The following is a 5464-nucleotide window of genomic DNA, read 5'->3' on the forward strand; positions in this document are numbered from 1 at the left end:
AATGTATTTGTGTTTTTTGTAACCTCTGGAAGGGCTGCTGTAAAATCTTGGGCACTGGTTTTGAGGTTTTGGTATAAAACTGAGTAAATGAATAGCAAATTCATTTTTGAATTTGCTGGTGGCTGCCTTCAAAACAACCCCATGCAACACTACAGGCTTGGGGAGGAGTGGCTGGAAGGCTGCACGGTGGAAAAGGACCTTGGGGTGTAGGCTGACTGCCGGCTGAACATGAGCCGGCAGTGTGCCCAAATGGCCAAGAAGGCCAACGGCTTCCTGGCTTGTATCAGGAATAGTGTGGCCAGCAGGAGCAGGGAGGTGATCGCCTGCACCTGGAGTACTGTGTGCAGTTTTGGGCCCCTCACTACAAGAAGGACATTGAGGTGCTGCAGCGTGTCCAGAGAAGGGCAACGAGGCTGGTGAGGGGACTGGAGAACAAGTCTAATGAGGAGCAGCTGAGGGAGCTGGGGCTGTTTAGTCTGGAGAAGAGGAGGCTGAGGGAAGACCTTGTTGCTCTCTAGAACTACCTGAAATGAGGTTGTAGTGAGGCGGGTGTTGGTCTCTTCTCCCTGGTAACCAGCAATAGGATGAGAGGCAATGGCCTCAAGTTGCATCAGGGGAGGTTTAGATTGGATATTAGGAAAAATTACTTTACTGAGAGAGTGGCCAGGCATTGGAACAGGCTGCCCAGGGAGGTGGTGGAGTCCCCAGCCCTGGAGGTGTTTAAAAAACGTGTAGATGTGGCTCTTCAGGATATGGTTTATTAGGACTCAGTGATCTTAGAGGTCTTTTCCAAACCTATGATTCTATGGTTCTGTTATTCAAATGGGAGGGCAAAATGAGAATACGTGAACCATTAGTTACATCTTTGGAAGAGAGTGCAGTCTCCTGGGTCTCACCAGCAGGTTCTCCTGGAGTGCAGCGCTGTTTGTACCAGGGCTGCTTAGCAGCCAAGCCCTCAGGACAGATCCAACAGACACCACAGCGCTCCTGAAAATAAAATGTGGAGAGTCTCTTCCACGTTTTTGAGAATGACGGGCTGGTTTTGTCAGTATGATCTAGGTGTTCTCTACCTTTGTGCTGCAAGGCAGCCATGCCACACAGGGGAGTAACCAGAACTGAATGGTAGTCATCACTTGCACATGGGCATTTTTAATGGTTTTGTATTTTGCAGCAATTCACAGATATCCCTAGTTATTAACTAGAATTATTCCAATCCGCTAGTGGAATTGTTTCCCACCGAAGACTGTAGTTTCATTAAAATGGAAGTGTTTACGTAATACCTGCTGATTTTTATGGGTCTCTAACTGGAAGACCTCTTTTCTTCTATTTAAGTGCCAAACTATTTCATTTAGACTTAGGTCTGCAAAGAGATTATTGTAATCCCCTCCCTGTAATATGATGTTGCTTGAGTGAGTGGAAAAGATGCAAAAGAAAGGTGCCAGAAGGAGCAGAGACAGAGTTTGTTCCGTAAGAAATGCACATTTAAAAGAAAAGTTTAAATGTTGAAGTTTCCTGTAAGATGCACTACTGGAAATATTTGTGCTGCTTAATAATACATTTTTAGGAGCGTTTTTTATAAATGCAGTGTTCCTCAGCTGTGATGATATTTGATCTTAAGATGTGGTGTATTTAGGGGCATTGTTATTAAGGGTTTGGAGCAGCCATGGGATTACATAGTCTGATCTCATGGACTCCTGGAATTTTTTTTTTATTGTTATTCTCTGCTAAATCCTCTATTCTATTCACTTAAGCTGACACTTGATGCATTGCTTGGGTGCTGGAGCTTGAATAGATGGAGATGGACTGTAACAGCAGATAAACCCTGGGCGCAGAGGTGGGAGACGTATGGGTGATTGCAAGAGGTAGGAAAGGCGATGCGTTTGGAGGCTGCTGCTTTTCTATGTCATGGAGGAGGAATCTGGCACACATCGCAGAGCTTCATCTACCTCCACCTTCCCTTCCACAGGGTGGAGGGGATGACTGGAGGGCCCCAGGCCTCCTGCCATGGAGATGTGGTGCAGAAGTGCCGTTGCTGATGGCTGCCCACCCGCAGGCAGCTGCTCTCAGAGGCGTCGCAGCATTTCTCTGGTCTGCCGGGAAGCCATCACGGCCTGGGTGCTTGGGACCTGACGTGCCAAAGGGAAATGTTCAGCAGCCAGCCTCGAGCAATTACTTTTGAGGACATACTGGCATTTTGTAAGGATGCCAAGCTCTGGATGGGTTTAGGATGTGGATTTATTTATTCAAAATAATTCACTTGCAGGCAAGCAAGATAATCCCCTTTCCAGGTGCTGCTGCAAGCATCGACCACGGTGCCACTGCTCAGTGCTGAGGCAAACCAAGCGCCTTCTTCAGGGGGACACCGAGATGCTCCCGTCCCCTTTGCAGACATGTGAGCATGTGTGTAGAGCTGGGTCACGGAGAGGTGGCCCTGTGCTGTCACACCACGGTGGAGGAAGGGGTGCACGTGGGATGGGTCCAGTGCTGTTTGTGTCCCAGGTAGACAATGTAAGGCTGGGAGGAAAGCTGTCTCCTTTCCCAGCTGTATGTATTTTCATGTAGTCTTCTTTCTGCTCGTATTTTTTCTACCTTTGCAATTTCTGTCTTTCATCCTGCTCCAAAATTCATTTTTTTTCAATATGCATGGAGGGGAGGAATGCATAACCTGTGGAACGAGTGAATGATTTCACGGCTAAGGCAGCTGAACGCATTGTTGAATATATTCATAAGAGACTGAAAAAGAGAATGAATAAGAATGGCACTAAAGTTTGGGGGCAGTAAAAAATCAGACCAAATGTGAAGAATTTCAGAAGGTTCTTTCAAGTGAAAGGCTGACTGGGCAGAAAAACATGAGATTCAATACGTGTAAATGTACAGGGGTATACACAGTGAAAACCAATCCTAAATTCATGTATGAAATGGTTGGCTCTGAGCTGACCATTACCAGTCAGGAATAACGTACCTGGGCTGTGATAGCTGGTGTTGTGAAGGCATTGGCTTGCTTGCTCAGCATTAGTAAAAACACGGAACTGCGGTGTCTAGGAATTGGTAGGAAGAGGATGGAGCAGCAGATTCTGGGACTCCTGAGTCATTCTCAGGCAATCAAGTAAGAACTTGGGGTATGGAAAACAACAGTAAAACATGAGCATTGAAGTGATGGTAAGCAGGTGTCATTCATAAGGGTATGTCTGTACTGGAGCACATGCAGAGCAAATTCACACCCAAACCCCATTATACCTTTATCCGTAAGCATCACTGCTATTGTTGTGTACAGCAGGAAATTCACAACAATGTAGTGTAAGTTTTTACTGGCACGAGTTCAAGACTGAGCACATTATTCACAGGAAACAAATATACTGCTGAATTATTCAGGGCTTGCTGAACAAGTGTTGAAAACCCAATTCCAGCAAATCACCACCCTAACTTAATATTTAATTTTTTTGTTATACCACAGCCTGCAAAGCCAGGGCCCTCTAGCTGTGGCAGCTCTTTCTCTACAGGCTTGGTAGGGGAAAACAAATATTTGATTTATAAAAATACGTGTATGATAAGACATAGATGGCTTTTCTTGCTAAATGACTGCATAATAAGGTATTGCAGCTTGTTTCCCCATTTCCAGCAGCTCAGAGCAGGGTGTCTGGAATTCGTGTGGCCATACTGGCAGCTGAGATGGCAGCAGGACCACCCTGCTCTGGCTGTTCTGTGTGTGTGTTGATGGATGGGAAAATGTCTCAGTCCTTTTCTCCTGAGAAGACTAAGACACCAAGACCATCTCAGTGCATCCTGGGCAAAGAGGGACCCACGTGTCACTGCAGAGTGTCGCTAGCAGGAGGTGACGAAGAGCAGTGATTGCTTGCAGGGACCATGGTTCAGGGTGAACAGATGGGCAGCGAGGAGGGGATAGTGCATGCGATTTGTGCATCACCACTAACCGTCCTCAGGAGACTGGGAATTCCTGACAGCAGCACGAGTCATACTGGAGGTTTAATTTATCTAGCAGTAAGAAGCTCTCATTTCTAGAGATAGTACAATACATCTGGTGTTTGTTAAAGACTGAAAATTATTTACCCTGGAAATGAGATTTATGGAATTTTAAAAAGAAACGCTATGCCTTGGGGAAAAAAGAAAGATTTTACGTATTCTTTTCAGGGTTGCTAAATTTTTGAAGCTTTCCTTAGAGTGGGCCACATCTTCATTTGGCGTAAATATTGTGCAATTAATGTGAAGCATATACTGGCTTTTTGCGAGGTGAACATCTGACTTCATATGTAATTTCCTAAAATCCATTCTGAAAGGGTTTTCTTGTTTCTGCCTATGTAGTTGTAAGGATTTTCTTGTAAAGGGAGACGATAATTGGCCAGTTATGCACACAGCATTCTGTGTGTAGAAGACAACATAAATGATGAAAACAGGTTAAAAAGTCTATCTATTTTCTCAGAAGCCTTGGCATGTTCTCTAGCTGGATAAATGCCGAACTTTGGGTCAGGCTTGTGGCTCTTTGAACTGCTGGTTGATGTGAAAGGCAACCCTTTCCGCAATATTTAGTGGCATTAGCGTGCAAGCCGTCAAACTTGGGTATGGAGCTAGTGGGAAGAGTGCTGGCGCAGTGGCTGGAGATGAATAGTATCTTTAGGAAAATCACTGCTGGGTGAGAAAATATAATTTGTAGAACAAGAGAAAACATTGCATGGTAATAATTAATCTGAACAGAAAAAAAATGCCTTGTTATTGCTTATCTGTTTTTCCTTTCCTTGTGATACAGGAATACCACTACAGACCTCTAGATCTACTAGTTGTGTTTCCCAGGGTGAAGCCCTTCCTGATGTTAATGGGTGCCATCCAGGGCTCACTGAAAAAAGACACAGCAATAATCATAGAATCATCATAGAATTGTAGAATGTTTTGGGTTGGAAGGGACCTTACAGATCATCCAGTCCAACCCCGCTGCCGTGGGCAGGGACACCTTCCACTAGACTGGGTTGCTCAAAGCCCCATCCAACCTGGCCTTGAACACTACCAGGGAGGGGGCAGCCACAGCTTCTCTGGGCAACCTGTGCCAGGGCCTCACCACCCTCATGGTAAAGAATTTCTTCCTTATATCTAGTCTAAATCTACCCTCTTTCAGTTTACAGCCATTATTCTTTTTCCTGTCATTCCATGCCCTTGTCAAAAGTCCCTCTCCAGCTTTCTTGTAGGCCTCCTTCAGGTACTAAGGTCTCCTGCAGCCTTCTCTTCTCCAGGCTGAACAGCCCCAACTCTCTCAGCCTTTGCTTATAGGAGAGGTGCTCCAGCCCTCTGATCATCCTCTGGATGCACTCCAACAGGTCCATGTCCTACCTGTGCTGAGGGCTCCAGAGCTGGACTCAGGACTCCAGGTGGGGTCTCGCCAGAGCAGAGTAGAGGGGCAGAATCACCTCAGCAGCAAAAGAAAGGCTAGGGACAATGTGGGGCCGCTGCTGAATGA

This window comes from Opisthocomus hoazin, chromosome 3 (genome assembly GCF_030867145.1).
Source record: "Opisthocomus hoazin isolate bOpiHoa1 chromosome 3, bOpiHoa1.hap1, whole genome shotgun sequence".
Taxonomy (NCBI): domain Eukaryota; kingdom Metazoa; phylum Chordata; class Aves; order Opisthocomiformes; family Opisthocomidae; genus Opisthocomus; species Opisthocomus hoazin.